Source organism: Rhynchophorus ferrugineus, unplaced genomic scaffold (genome assembly GCF_030347505.1).
Source record: "Rhynchophorus ferrugineus isolate W39M unplaced genomic scaffold, kcgeb_rfMv2 rfM8, whole genome shotgun sequence".
Taxonomy (NCBI): domain Eukaryota; kingdom Metazoa; phylum Arthropoda; class Insecta; order Coleoptera; family Curculionidae; genus Rhynchophorus; species Rhynchophorus ferrugineus.
The window spans coordinates 32,690,094-32,707,333 of NW_027472587.1; the positions used below are offsets into that span (position 1 = coordinate 32,690,094).

The 17,240-nt window shown below is 33.2% G+C and overlaps 1 long non-coding RNA gene across 1 annotated transcript; it reads right to left on the reverse strand.

Moving 5' to 3' along the window:
* Positions 1-1,985: 1,985 nt before the first annotated feature.
* LOC143201215 (uncharacterized) lies at positions 1,986-7,873 on the reverse strand. The gene is made up of 3 exons (XR_013006912.1): positions 7,853-7,873; positions 2,275-2,528; positions 1,986-2,216 (listed from the first exon to the last, which is right to left on the reverse strand). It is a non-coding gene; the product is annotated as an uncharacterized LOC143201215 (long non-coding RNA).
* Positions 7,874-17,240: the final 9,367 nt, after the last annotated feature.

A 17,240-nucleotide genomic window follows, 5' to 3' on the forward strand; every position in this document is an offset into this window, starting at 1 on the left:
TACATTATCATGTACAATACAGAAAAGGATAGCAGAAAAAAGAAAATTACGACAGAATTGGCAACAGCAAAGGACTGAAGAGAATAAAAGAAAATTTACTAGGGCAAAAAAAGAGCTGAAGGAACTAATCCAAAATGAACAAAACCAAGGCATTCAAGAATACCTAGAGAATTTAAAACCAACTGTAGCCTCAGTTATTCAGACTATTCGTTGTGGAAAGCAAACAGGAACAAAAAAGCTTAAGGGACCCCAGCAGCATAAACCAGCTATTAAAACAAACGAAAATAATTGGGCTAGAAGCAATAAAGAGAAGGCCGACATTTTCACAAAATACTTTAAAAAAGTTTTTAAACCTTTCCAGTCTCAGCTACTTAAAGATAACGAAAATAAAATTACTGGCTTTCTAGGTTTGTCATTTCAAATGGACTTACCGCATGAGAGATTAACAGTCAAAACAGTTAAACAAACAACAATTAATGAGAGAGATTAATATTAAAAAAGCTCCTGGTTATGACTTAATTATAGGTAAAATTTTAAAAGAACTAACAGAAAAGGGTATAAAATTATTAACATTTATATTTAATTTTATGCTACGAATTAATTACTTCCCTAGCATTTGGAAAGTAGCTAAAATATTAATAAAAGCTAGGAAAAATACTAGAAGATGTCAACTTCTACAAGCCTATAAGTTTATTACCTATAATCTCGAAAGTTATCGAGAAACTAAACATCATGAAGGTAAACTATATAATCGAAAAAAGAAAAATTATTCCAAAACATCAGTTTGATTTTCGCAATAAGCATGGGAATATAGAACAAGTGCATAGACTTGTAAACAAAATAAACGCTGACCTAAATACCAAAAGATATTGTTCGGCTGCTTTGCTAGATATATCTCAGGCTTTTGACAAAGTATGGCATATGGGCTTGTAAGTTAAACTAAAGAAACTTCTCCCTCATCCGGACTATCAGTTACTAAAATCGTAACTCACTGATAGACATTTTGTTGTAAATCACGGCGATGAACATCGCGAATTAAATCCCATATATTCAGGAGTTCTGCAAGGTAGTGTATTGGATCCAAAAATAACTACTGTGGCAACATACACAGATGATACAGCAATCCTAGCATCCCATGAAGATCTAGTCACAGCATCAATAAACCTACAAACCCACCTGGAGCAAATACAATTATGGCTGAAGACATGGCACATTGAAGCACCATGTATATAATTAAATCCACCCATGTAACATTTATCCTGCATAGAAGAACATGTCCACCGATGAATATCAATCATCGTGAACTCCCCAAGCAGAGCATGTTAAAGATCTTGGTATGCACTTAGATCGACGACTAACCTAGAAGAAGCACATACTCTCTAAACGAAAACAATTTTGACTTAAATTATATCAAATATATTGGCTAATCTGGCGCAAATCCAAGTTATCATTAGATAACAAGATATTGCTGTATGAGTCTATACTCAAGCCTATTTGGTCATATGGAATCCAACTATGGGGTACCGCTAGCAAATCTAATATATCCATCATTCAACGATTCTAAAATAAAATGTTGCATGCCATTATTGATGCTATGTACTATATTTCAAATAAAGTGATACTACGCGATTTTCCTCTTGAACCTATAACGAGTGTAATTCAACGTGTTTGTGTGAAATACTTCGAAAAAGTGTCAGTGCATCCCAACATACCCGCTAACCAGCTAAATATGCGACGTGATAGTGAAGTTTAAATGTTTTTAAAGTTTTTAAAATGTTTAACACCACCTGATCTGATTACTGGATATATATAAAGTTATATATATTTTTTGCAGGAGATCGCTTAATGAAGTGATTTTCTACATGTCATGTAGATATAATATATACATAAGAAATACTTATTACCTATAGGGCAGATTGTGGAATCACAAAGAGTAAAAAAAATTAAAAGCATATAATAAAATTAAAGAATAGTTATTATTTCTGTTTACGTTATATAAAATATAGAAAATATAATAGAGAAAGAAGTAGAGCAGCACAATCTTACGTCAGAGACGCTTGAGTAGTCGATGGTGGCACGTCTGTACTAAACCATAGTTGGTGACTGAGTGATCCAAAGTACCCCTCAGTGATATCGAAGATGAACGCTTCAGGGTTATCAGATCTTAATTATCGTTTATTGGTCGTCATTGCTGGTACCCCGCTCTTATTCAACATCTGATATAATATTTTTAGGTATTTTAGACCGTTATTGTAAGTTTAAAATTCGACATACCTTAAGGTCCCTACATGTCTTCCAACATTTTGGTCAATATTTAATGTCAACTGGGTCTTAAGGGAACCAGTTTTGTTCAACATATCTGCCGTTGGGCGTCTATAAACAGGATATGGATCTACAGATTTTAATACGCTCTTTCCAAATTTCAACATTGACACCTCATGTCTTCGGGGTTCCGGCCGCTATCTTGAAGAAAAGGATATTGCGCCTTCTTCCGTATCACTGCATATTCGTATTTCAAATATCTGAAACTAATATATTTTATAATTAGTATTATATATACTTGTGGCTTTAAAATACATTCGAACATAAATACATTTAACAATTTCATTAGTGGATACTTTCTACAGAAGGTAACAATCGACAGCTTTCATAAGCAAAACATCAAACCAATCCAATATTGGATCCCCGTCATTTGACCGGAACCGCCTACCCTTTCTACTCTTGGTATAATCATTTAACGGTCCTTTTGAGACCTCGGGGACACTTTCCTCGCTACCATCTCGTTCAGTTCAAATATCTGTTCTTATAACCATATCTCTTTATTGTATCGCACTTATTATCTTAATATGTTATTCATATTTGCTGTGTTGTAATTATTTAAATAAGAGCTTTCATATGTGTTAAGACATATATTTACATTTACCACATATTTAGTAAATCAAAATGAGTCGAATATCCTTGACAAGAGTCTAATTCTGGAAAGTAATTGCAACCTAGAACGTTGCCAGATCTTGCAAATTATACGTATATTTGAAAAATATAATATAAATAGAATACATTATTTTTTCTTCTTTTATAATATAAAATATATATAATAAAGAATCTTTTATAAACAACATGGCAAACCCTCCCTCAATTCAATCAATGCAAGAAATGAATACAATCAAAACCATATAATTTAACTCCGTTTGCAGAATCAGACTGTAAAAAAATAGATCCAACCTTCACAACCTTCAGAATCTTCAGTGACTCAGGGTAATACTAACCCTTTCTCGGTCATAAAACTAGAATACTTGAAGAAAATCACTAAATTATTGAAACCAGTTGCTGGAATTTTAGATTATAATCATAGATATTGTACTATTTTTGACTCCCAAATAAAAAGGAGCTTAGAGAGAACATTTGGTGATTTTTATTTAATATCATCTAAAATAAATGGATATAGATCGATTATTTTCATTAAGGTGGAGTAAGGATAGAAGGAAATTTTATGTTTATCAAATTTGTAGGCAATCAATAGTCGGTAGCACTAGTCACTAATGTTTCGTCTTTTGTTTTTGATAGATTGTCTATACAATAGTCTATTATGTAACATATTATTAAGGTATCTCAATTGTAACATCAGTCTATACCTTCTATGAGTTCACACGCATCATAAGTCATATAGGCTTGTCCCGAACATTCTTAATTATTAGTTTTAGATAAACTTAAACTATTTCAACATAAAATCTAGTTATAATATATAATCAGAGGTATAAAGCAATAATCAAACACATCAAAATCAAATAAGTACTCAAGGCAATGCAAAAACAAATGTAGGCTAAAAGACAACATCCAGATTAGGCTCATTTACTTATAATAGTTGTTTCTATGAGTTAGATTAAAGGAAAATTCAAACATGCACTGATACCCTTCGTGTTAATATAATATTATCTATCTTCTATATTTCGTTTGCAATATCGTCATCTTAAAGTCAATCACAAAATCCATTACAGCTAAATAAATTCGATCAATTGCAAAATAATTAATATGAACGACTTTCATTTAAATGACTACATGAAAATGTTTCACAACCAAATGATCAAAAATAAATAGGCGAAAAAGATAAATCTCAAGTTTCGACTAACGTACTTTTTAGGGGTCGTTACTTATTATCTACTGTATTATTCTAATCAGTTGTGCGCATTCAATCCTTTGTCCTTTTCAAAGTAGGCTTGTTTAAGTTTAAATTATGTTTCTTATTGAAATAATTATGTTTCTAGTACTGGTGGGTCGTTGGTCACTTGTACTGGACTTGGACTTGGTCAATAAAATTGCAATAAAACAGTGCAAGTGAAATTTGAACATTCCACGATTTTGAAAGCGTGTGTTGCTAGAGAGAGAAGAACATCTCGAGTCTCGGGTCGAGGCTTTTACTCCTTAAGAAAAATCAATAAATAAGGGTACAGAAAAAATTGTTTAATTTACCCAGCCTGCTTGTTGGTGCTCAAATTAACTACAAAAGGAATTGTGTTAAAAATGTTTTTATGCAACAAAATCTGAAAATTCCTCAACATATTTTTTTTAATTGAATTAAATTGAATTTTATTAATCTCGTTTGGCTATTCTGACAGAAATAGTTAATTAGTAACAATTTTACGAAATAATGAACAAAAAAAAACATAACAGAAATTTATTCTAATTTCACTTATTGAGTTAAAAAAAATTAAATCTACCAAGAATTATTTTAATTTCAGTATATTATCAATACTTAAATATTTTTTATTATCAAAATAATTCAGAACAAAATGAAACAGGAGATTTTGAAATTTAAGCTTTTCGTTCCAGCTGCCAAAAATTATAATATTTGAAACTATAAAACACATAAAATATCGATTTCTCCATTCCATATTAAAGCTAAATTTAGGAATTTATGAAATTATTATAATTTTCATTAAATATATTAAAATCATTGTTATTTATATAATTATAGAAATTATTAATTTTACGATTTCCAAAAATAATTATTTAACACAATCAGCTCTATTATTTACTGATCAAATAATTTAAAATTAATAATAAAGAGAATATTCTGGGACAGACGTGAATTTTCTATTAGAAACTGGAGCATGGCTCTCGACAAGGCGTGAAAAAATAATGACCCTGGGACCTTTTTTCTTCCTAAATTTTAGGATTTTACGAAATTTAAGATATTACCTTTTCCCTTTTTTATTTTAAGTACTTCAGGTTATCAATAATACCTTCAATTTTATCAAATATATATATATATATATATATATATATATATATATATATATATTATTTTAATAAATATATAATAATATAAGTATATTAATATATATAAGCACTGTCAATATATTTCAAAAATATTAATATTTTGTAAGGACATTTTAAATTATCGATATAACTTCTGCAACTGGCATGATTCAAACTTTGATGACGGATTGATGAGGCAGATACTAGCATTATTGAGACATTGTTAAAAAGAAATCTAGATAAATTTTGAAGGTGTTATTGATAACACATACTAGAATACATAAAAAAGCATGGAACCTTGGCCAATTCATCTGTATTCGTATAAGATTGTCTCATGATCGCGCAAACTCTAATAATAACATTTGTCTTTGGTCACTGTCATTTTTTGGCAACATGAATACATTCATTATCATTATTGGAAAAATAATTTATCAATGAAAGTTAAAAGAAAACTCTTCATCAAATCCAGATAATCATGAAAATATCAAAATTTAATATAAAACACTACTAAAAATTGTAAAAACAATTACGTTTATTAAAAACTTGTTAAACATGTTTATAAAATAAATAACTAAAATAAAAATTGATAAAAAATTGAAGGAATAAAACATATTATTTATATACATTTTATTCATTAATTGATAAACTTCTTCAATATTTATATTTTTAAAAACGACTAATTATAACTAGAAATAGATAATAACCACTAGAAATAGTGAATTTGCAGTATAAAAGCCAGAACCAGAATTATAGTAATATGCTAAGGTTGTATATCTGTACAACATATATACAACCAGATTCTTTATAATTATTAATTACATCTTACATTAGATATGCTTAGTTTAATCTCAATTTACAAATTAATGTATTACTACTTCTCTGTTGTGTTTGCATTAATATACAAGCATGGCGAGTACGGGATTAATACATCGTTATATATTTCCACAATTAAAATAAAAGTGAGCAACTTAATCTGAAGTTAAGAACACTCTATAGACGTGGATTAATTTACGGTACCCGATGAACTAGAAATCGTTTTGGAACTCTAAATCACTACGCGGGCTTTTACTGCCATGTACACAGTAGTGGAAAGTATGAAAGCGAGAAACATAAAGGTACCATATCTTTGAAGAAACGACAAGACAAACCTGTGATGTTGGCCAAAAACCGATGTGGATAGCCAACTGACTAATAGGGACCATGAAGTGAATTGGAGACAACATGAGATGAACGTTGTATACCAAAATTACGTCGAATTGGAAAGTGACCATAAAAATTGATATGAGGAAGACCATAAACATTTTTCTAGTCACAATGATGATGACAAGATGGCTATAATGAAGGACTAGTATACCTGGGCAAAGACCATGGAAATCTGCTTCACCGTCGTCGCCCTGGCAATCGTCTTATTGGAAATTGTTACTTGAGAGGCCGGATTTTGAAATACCAGAAATTGGTCGTGGGTTTTTTAATCATTGTTTTGCTCGGATTGAAACTAACCGATGTGGCAGGATATTTTGTGAGCGAGGCAGCAAAATCTCGCCGGATTTCCTCGATCGTGTGGTCTCTTGTCATTGCTGGTGAGGTTAGCTGACTGGCTACTCTTTCTCCTCCTTAACTTGCCCAGACGAATGTCTGACTGTGTCAACACTTGACTGGCATTATTCTGTCTCTTTTACAGGATCTGGACTCATTGTTACCGGAGTCCTTCATGCACTTTGGTGGAGCTCTGCAATTTCTGGAGGAGTATCTGTACACCTAGCAGTTAAAGCATTGTGTCGATGTCATTGTTGCCCGATGTCTCTTTGAGTTGGGCCTTCAGTTGATTTTTCAGTTGGGTCATCAGTTGGGTCTTCCGTTGGTTTATCAGTTTTAGACTTCAGTTGGGCCTCCAGTTGGTTTTTTCAGTTGGGCCTTCAGTTGGGTCTTCCGTTGGTTTATCAGTTTTTTCAGTTGGACCGTCAGTTGGGACGTCAGTTGGTTTTCCAGTTGGGACTTCAGTTGGTTTTCCAGTTGGGCCTTCAGTTGGTTTTTCAGTTGGGTCGTCAGTTGATTTTTCAGTTATATCGTCAGTTGATTGTTTTCCGGCTGTTGAACTCTCATTTTCAGCATCAGTTAGCTGTTGTGTTGTTTCTACTTTACCTGCAGAACTTTTCATTTTCTTACTTTTAATTTAATATTATTTTAAGTTTTATAAAATATTAAACCATATGTAAATTTTGTAAAATATACATGTGCAAATAAGCTGATAAGTATTAGTTTTAATAAAATACATAAAAAATATGTGTAACAATTATTTAATCATTTAATGGTATTTTAAATTATTGCTACATCTATGAATTAAAATTAGAAAATTCATTGAGTTATAGTAAACTGTACACATAATAATTCGATCGTCATTATTGAGTACAGTAGCTTATAATAGACATATCCATTAATATAAACTTGAACCCCTAAGCGTTCTCTCAAAAATGTATTTATCAATATTCACTAACAATGTATCATGGTGCTAATGTTGAAATAAAAATTTTCGAGATATATATTCAACAGATAGTTCAAATTAATCCAGAAGGCCGTCTTGAATGATTTTACTTACACTTACAATATCCGACCCATAGTAAATATGTAAATTGTGTTCTGAATATAATGCAATTCTGATTTCCTTTTATATTATTTTTATTAGTTTTAATATGTTGATAATGACTATCTCTCAATTTTTGTATATGATTTTATCGCATCAAATCACATTAAAATAATTAATTGGCTGAAGATAACAAACATATATTTACATGGCTCCATATAATAGTAAATACTATTTGTGTTTATATGTATTTGGTAATCAAAATACCCCATAATGCATCCATCTATATAAATATAATAACGATTATAATAAATTAAATCATTAAAATTTTGGAAATAACCAATTCTGAAACAAAATCGATTGAATTTATATATATTTATATTTATATTTATATTTATATTTATATTTATATTTATATTTATATTTATATTTATATTTATATTTATATTTATATTTATATTTATATTTATATTTATATTTATATTTATATTTATATTTATATTTATATTTATATTTATATTTATATTTATATTTATATTTATATTTATATTTATATTTATATTTATATTTATATTTATATTTATATTTATATTTATATTTATATTTATATTTATATTTATATTTATATTTATATTTATATTTATATTTATATTTATATTTATATTTATATTTATATTTATATTTATATTTATATTTATATTTATATTTATATTTATATTTATATTTATATTTATATTTATATTTATATTTATATTTATATTTATATTTATATTTATATTTATATTTATATTTATATTTATATTTATATTTATATTTATATTTATATTTATATTTATATTTATATTTATATTTATATTTATATTTATATTTATATTTATATTTATATTTATATTTATATTTATATTTATATTTATATTTATATTTATATTTATATTTATATTTATATTTATATTTATATTTATATTTATATTTATATTTATATTTATATTTATATTTATATTTATATTTATATTTATATTTATATTTATATTTATATTTATATTTATATTTATATTTATATTTATATTTATATTTATATTTATATTTATATTTATATTTATATTTATATTTATATTTATATTTATATTTATATTTATATTTATATTTATATTTATATTTATATTTATATTTATATTTATATTTATATTTATATTTATATTTATATTTATATTTATATTTATATTTATATTTATATTTATATTTATATTTATATTTATATTTATATTTATATTTATATTTATATTTATATTTATATTTATATTTATATTTATATTTATATTTATATTTATATTTATATTTATATTTATATTTATATTTATATTTATATTTATATTTATATTTATATTTATATTTATATTTATATTTATATTTATATTTATATTTATATTTATATTTATATTTATATTTATATTTATATTTATATTTATATTTATATTTATATTTATATTTATATTTATATTTATATTTATATTTATATTTATATTTATATTTATATTTATATTTATATTTATATTTATATTTATATTTATATTTATATTTATATTTATATTTATATTTATATTTATATTTATATTTATATTTATATTTATATTTATATTTATATTTATATTTATATTTATATTTATATTTATATTTATATTTATATTTATATTTATATTTATATTCATATTTATATTTATATTTATATTTATATTTATATTTATATTTATATTTATATTTATATTTATATTTATATTTATATTTATATATATACATATATATATATATATATATATATATATATATATATATATATATATACATATATATATATATGGATTTATTTTGGTTGGTATAGTCAACTGAAAGCAATAATAGAGAATACAAACTCCTATCTCCTAGTCGACAGAAAAAAAGAAATACAAGAAAACCTAACATCCCAAATAAGAGTGGCTTTTAAATATATCCATAATTAAAAACAAAGTATCCTTCATCCACGACCAATTTAATACTTTACATAAGATACAAGAAAATCTCTTGTGCAGAATTTTCTAAGAACAACGAAAAAAATTAAACATATATTATTATGAAACCAAACAAGAAACTAAAGTAATGTCTAATACAAATAACTGCAACTCTGCAAAGCGTAGTAAAACGATTCAACTACCCAATGTAATTAATCTTCTTTTCTCTCGATCAAGGATTAAAATGATTCTACTACTTTCTATTTTCAGCCAACCTTGCCAATGGAGGCTCCCATATATCAGGTCTCCGACAGGACAGGACCCTTCTCCGAGGATCCCTTCTCCCACACTCCTCATACCTACATTCAAATTCTTCAACCCCCTACCGCCAATCATCCTCCTCTTTCTATTTGAAAGTCGCACCTCTCGTGTTCCTCCTTCAAGAAGACTCAACAAGAAGACAGATGTGAGGTTGAAGCCCCAAGTGTTTCCAATGCATCTTCCATATTTAAATCTAAAATTTAATAAATGTCGCAACTCAAAATATAACATTTTAGATAATAAATTGCACTCAGTTTCACTAAATACTGCTTCCAAACATTCATCGTCAGAAATCATTAAGCGATTATCCAAAATCAAAAGAAATTATCGAATAACCTGAGGTTCCGAATTATCTCTAATCAACTATTTCCAACAGAATTGGTGACCCCGACGTGATCAAAGTGTCTAACAGGTGAACCAGCTCCACATAAGCCACTCGGCAGGTGCTTGACCCGTGCATGGAAAGATAGCACGAGGAATGGAACCCATCAATATATGAATACCCTTGCATCACGAAACGGGACACGTAATGCACCAAACTTATAGGTACCCTCAAACAATTCGGAACGGCCCAAGACGAACGAGGTCCTGCAACAACTTCGATGGCAGTTAATTCCATAAAACTCCTCGCTCAGGTTGGAATCCTCATCTAATCAACAGTCCCTGGGCGTTTATTTACGTGATTGCGAGTACACTTCGGAACCTGCACCATATAGAGGTACGTTCCACGGCAGTTCCACTAGGAGGGGAGTCATATGGCCACCGCCACGACCCTTTAGGCCACCACGCATTCATCTACAACAAGTTCAAAGGTTGACAACGCCGGTGCATTGGTACCATGCAGTTCCAGGCTATAAAAGACCATCACGACGACGTCTCGCGCTCTTTTCTTTTCTCCACCCCCTTATAACTGTACCACTTCCATAGCGCTACCCAACTTCCTAAATCTAAAGAAGTGTTTTAGTTCTCAAGTTCCTTCCAAAAATAGTAGTGAGTGTTCAGACAAGCAGTCGTGTCGACAGCCATTCATTCCGACCGACCGACCTGACGAACGTTCCTACAATTAGTGATCAAATATTAACAGTGATCCCTAACCAACCTCAAATATTCCTTCCCAATCACGCAACTCTTACAATAAGAAGCCCAAACCTTATTGGAAAAAAGAATGCAGAACCGCCATCATGCACCAATTAAGACTCCTGAAATGTGGAATTCGTCGGATTACGATAAACGGTCAATGAACCACTTTTCCTGTTGAAATAGCCTGGTCCTACGTTTCCCAAACCCCTAGCGACAGAAATCCCAATACAATAATTGCTTGCTACAAAATAAAACATGAAATATTATTAGATTCGAACGAGTCTGGTCAATCCTTTCTCAATCTAATCAGCTAGAGAGAACTCGAAAGATCATCGTCTAAAGGCAAACCTAAAGCTCCAGGACTGGACGGCATCTCTACCCACTTATAATCAACCTTGACCCCACGTGCTTCTACCTTCTGTATTTTTACAACGATATATGTAAGTCACACTCATCTCCGTCCCATTAAAGAATAAGTGCCCTCATTCCTATATATAACCATAATTCCGCTTGTAAGTTACAAAGGTATTCCAGAAACGAACACACTGACTAGCCAAAGACGCCACCCAATACGGAGGCCTCTACCGAATGACATTAGAGAATAAAGATATAAGTTATGAAATTTCAAAAGGTTTAGAACACAATAACTATTAATTCACTTTGTTTAGTTAATTGTTTTTGGAGTAACGATTGGGCCTTCGTCCGCTAGCTTGACTTCGAAGATCTTCGAAATGGAGGTTCTACCTAAATTTCGATGATATCCCTCTATTGAGTTTTCCAAGGTTCAAGGAATCAAAATTAAAATAATCTAGTGCTAAAAAACTACAAGCTACTACAATCCGTCTTTGGTGACCGCTCACCCGGAACTTCAAGCTTCTGTCCAAATAGCAATGGGCTCTGTTAATTCCAATAAGTAAGTTCGCCTTTGGTGGCTTTACACATTGAACTGTTAAGTATGTGCCGTAAGCCACAGTATATTTCAGTTTACGCTAAAAATACAATTTCAGCTGCTATGCTTTTGCTTGAACATAACTGAATTACACCAAGGAACGCTTCGAGTAACTGCGAAACGATTTCCAATCTAACGTCAACCTCTCTTCTATTCTTGATAATTAATTTAATTTCGGTTATATGAATAAATTTAAAAGAGAACAACTTTTAGAAAACAGACCAAATGCATCTCACTTGTTCACCATGCAGGTAGTCTTAAAACGGATAACTTTTGTACATTATCGCGATAGTCAGAGCCATAATAAAAATTATATAACATATATACTGGCCCGACAGACGTTGTCCTGTTAAAATGTCATTTTTCAGACCAATTAATTTATAATCTAGATTATCAACGATTTTAAGTTTTGTTTTACTACAACAAAATTTTAATTTTATCCCACTTTGGACAATAGAAAGATAAATAAGATACAAAGAAATTGATCATCCAAAAAATGTATATGTTGTACTTGTCATTGGATGTGAATGTCATTGGTTTAATGTTGAAATAATATCCATCTTCTCTTTTCTAAAATATTAATGGATATTGCAAAGCATCGTATGAACGATGACTGTCTTGAATTATCTGCACCATGTTATCAGTGAGCATACACGTATATCCTGATGTTTAAATGAGTTACCAGGTATAACAATTGCAATTCCAACAGTTGATAAATTGTGTCTTCTTAAGTGCTCTCCTATGGTACGTTGTCCAGCTTATTCACAATATCGTGATTGTCGTTTTGCAATCTATTAGGAACGGTGGTCAACAGCTGCACCAATAGGTTATGATTTTGAAAAAAAATATCAAGAAATGCCACAATATTATCCAGAGTGTGTTAAATTTTGTTCCTAAATAGATCTGAAAAAATATTTTATTGTCATTAGACAACAAATAGCCAATTTAATGGTGCACTTGACTCTGAATCTTGATATTGATTCAAAATGGTGACAAACCTCATTATAAAAGATTTTTGTTTACACCAAGTGATGTCATCTGGAAGCAAGACTTGAATTTACGTATTTTGAGTCTTCAATAGTTCTGGTTATATGTTTATGGTAATAATGGGAGTGAAACTTTGTCTAATACGCAGCAGAATGCGATCAATTTACTTTTATACTTAAGTGCATGACAATATTTGCATTTTTTTCATATTGTCAATGTCGAAATTGTATGTGATGACTACTTCTATTTCGACGTTATAGTCAAATGCAAGACTACAATGTATTTCAAAAATATTAATACCTAACATTTCAAACTATCGATATAACTTCAGCAACAAATATGAGTCAAACTTTGATAATGGAGTAATGAAACACATATTAGCCTTATGCAGACATTATGGAAGAAAATTAACACATAATAGAAGACATAAAAACACTAACGATATTTACCTTAATTTTTTGACAACATCAATACGTTAAGTATTTTTATTTAAAAAAAATGTTAATCATTGAAAGTTAAAAGAAATATAATCCCGATATCATAAGCATTAAAAGTTTGAAGTATAACACAATTAAAAATTGTGAAAACTTTTACACCTTAATCAAGTTATACTTTTACACCTTAATCAACAACGGTTATGTTTATCAAGTAAGTAACTATAACAGCAATTGACAAAATATTGAAGAAATAATATATAATAAGAGTAATATAGTAATCACATTATTATAATTTTTATTGTTTAATTTATAAACAACTTTAAACCATTGGAATTATAGTAATAACGTTGTATATCTAAACCAAAATATAAATAATAAGAACTGTTACTCTAAATAGAATTGGAGGTTATATAATAAAAATTATTTAAGCACATAAAATGATCATCGCCCAGATTAAACACCATATTATCGTACTGAAATGTTTCTAAATATTGCTTCTAATTATAATAACAGTACTGGCACAACGATTTATTAATAACTAATTCATCATATCCAATCAATATTTTATTACATTCTATACGACCTTCCTGTTGCTCCTGGCTATTTACAATAAAAAAGTAAACTCGTTAATCAGGATTCCTTGGTGCTTATTATCGTACAAATTTTCATAACAATAAAAAACTTCCTCGAAAGACGATCATATTATCCGATAATACAATGCCTGTCATATACCTAACGTTAAATTTCTGATAATATAATCTGTAAAGAAATTACTGAATACACATACACCGTATTTATGTTGAAAATAATTTTATTCATAGAGTCCTAGAACAATATAATACCTAATCAACTACTAACTAGTCAAACGAAAAATACTAGAAAATATAACAATAATAATTCCGACGAATGACGGCATTTTTCTGGAACATTTATCAGTGGGCATAGGGAACTTTGTAGCAGGCTCTTGGGTAGAAGCCGTACTAGATGATGTAGAAATGGCTGTACTCTCAGTAGCAGTAGTAGTAGTACTAGATCTTGTTGTTGATTCCTTAGTTGTACTCTCAGTAGTAGAGTTTGCTTCTGGTGTGGTACTCCCAGGTATCGTAGTTTCAGATGGTGTTGTGGCCGTCGTGGTTGCCGATGTTCCAGATGGAGTTGTGGCCGTCGTGGTTGCCGATGTTCCAGATGGAGTTGTGGCCGTCGTGGTTGCCGATGTTCCAGATGGAGTTGTGGGCGTCGTGGTTGCCGATGTTCCAGATGGAGTTGTGGCCGTCGTGGTTGCCGATGTTCCAGATGGAGTTGTGGCCGTCGTGGTTGCCGATGTTCCAGATGGAGTTGTGGCCGTCGTGGTTGCCGATGTTCCAGATGGAGTTGTGGGCGTCGTGGTTGCCGATGTTCCAGATGGAGTTGTGGCCGTCGTGGTTGCCGATGTTCCAGATGGAGTTGTGGCCGTCGTGGTTGCCGATGTTCCAGATGGAGTTGTGGGCGTCGTGGTTGCCGATGTTCCAGACGGAGTTGTGGCCGTCGTGGTTGCCGATGTTCCAGATGGAGTTGTGGGCGTCGTGGTTGCCGATGTTCCAGATGGAGTTGTGGCCGTCGTGGTTGCCGATGTTCCAGATGGAGTTGTGGGCGTCGTGGTTGCCGATGTTCCAGATGGAGTTGTGGCCGTCGTGGTTGCCGATGTTTCAGATGGAGTTGTGGCCGTCGTGGTTACCGTTGTTTCAGATGGAGTTGTGGCCGTCGTGGTTACCGTTGTTTCAGATGGAGTTGTGGCCGTCGTGGTTACCGTTGTTTCAGATGGAGTTGTGGCCGTCGTGGTTGCCGATGTTCCAGATGGAGTTGTGGGCGTCGTGGTTGCCGTTGTTCCAGATGGAGTTGTGGCCGTCGTGGTTACCGTTGTTTCAGATGGAGTTGTGGCCGTCGTGGTTACCGTTGTTTCAGATGGAGTTGTGGCCGTCGTGGTTACCGATGTTCCAGATGGAGTTGTGGCCGTCGTGGTTGCCGATGTTCCAGATGGAGTTGTGGGCGTCGTGGTTTCCGATGTTCCAGATGGAGTTGTGGCCGTCGTGGTTGCCGATGTTCCAGACGGAGTTGTGGGCGTCGTGGTTGCCGATGTTCCAGACGGAGTTGTGGCCATCGTGGTTGCCGATGTTCCAGACGGAGTTGTGGCCGTCGTGGTTGCCGATGTTCCAGACGGAGTTGTGGGCGTCGTGGTTGCCGATGTTCCAGAAGGAGTTGTGGGCGTCGTGGTTGCCGATGTTCCGGATGGAGTTGTGGCCGTCGTGGTTGCCGATGTTCCGGATGGAGTTGTGGCCGTCGTGGTTGCCGATGTTCCAGACGGAGTTGTGGGCGTCGTGGTTGCCGATGTTCCAGAGGGAGTTGTGGGCGTCGTGGTTGCCGATGTTCCAGATGGAGTTGTGGCCGTCGTGGTTGCCGATGTTCCAGATGGAGTTGTGGCCGTCGTGGTTACCGTTGTTTCAGATGGAGTTGTGGCCGTCGTGGTTACCGATGTTTCAGATGGAGTTGTGGCCGTCGTGGTTACCGATGTTCCAGATGGAGTTGTGGGCGTCGTGGTTGCCGATGTTCCAGATGGAGTTGTGGCCGTCGTGGTTACCGTTGTTTCAGATGGAGTTGTGGCCGTCGTGGTTACCGTTGTTTCAGATGGAGTTGTGGCCGTCGTGGTTACCGTTGTTTCAGATGGAGTTGTGGCCGTCGTGGTTACCGTTGTTTCAGATGGAGTTGTGGCCGTCGTGGTTGCCGATGTTCCAGATGGAGTTGTGGGCATCGTGGTTGCCGATGTTCCAGATGGAGTTGTGGCCGTCGTGGTTGCCGATGTTCCAGATGGAGTTGTGGCCGTCGTGGTTGCCGATGTTCCAGATGGAGTTGTGGGCGTCGTGGTTGCCGATGTTCCAGATGGAGTTGTGGCCGTCGTGGTTGCCGATGTTCCAGACGGAGTTGTGGGCGTCGTGGTTGCCGATGTTCCAGACGGAGTTGTGGCCATCGTGGTTGTTGATGTTCCAGACGGAGTTGTGGCCGTCGTGGTTGCCGATGTTCCAGATGGAGTTGTGGCCGTCGTGGTTGCCGATGTTCCAGATGGAGTTGTGGGCGTCGTGGTTGCCGATGTTCCAGATGGAGTTGTGGCCGTCGTGGTTGCCGATGTTCCAGACGGAGTTGTGGGCGTCGTGGTTGCCGATGTTCCAGACGGAGTTGTGGCCGTCGTGGTTGCCGATGTTCCAGACGGAGTTGTGGGCGTCGTGGTTGCCGATGTTCCAGATGGAGTTGTGGCCGTCGTGGTTGCCGATGTTCCAGATGGAGTTGTGGCCGTCGTGGTTGCCGATGTTCCAGATGGAGTTGTGGGCGTCGTGGTTGCCGATGTTCCAGATGGAGTTGTGGCCGTCGTGGTTGCCGATGTTCCAGATGGAGTTGTGGGCGTCGTGGTTGCCGATGTTCCAGACGGAGTTGTGGCCGTCGTGGTTGCCGATGTTCCAGACGGAGTTGTGGCCGTCGTGGTTGCCGATGTTCCAGACGGAGTTGTGGGCGTCGTGGTTGCCGATGTTCCAGAAGGAGTTGTGGGCGTCGTGGTTGCCGATGTTCCGGATGGAGTTGTGGCCGTCGTGGTTGCCGATGTTCCGGATGGAGTTGTGGCC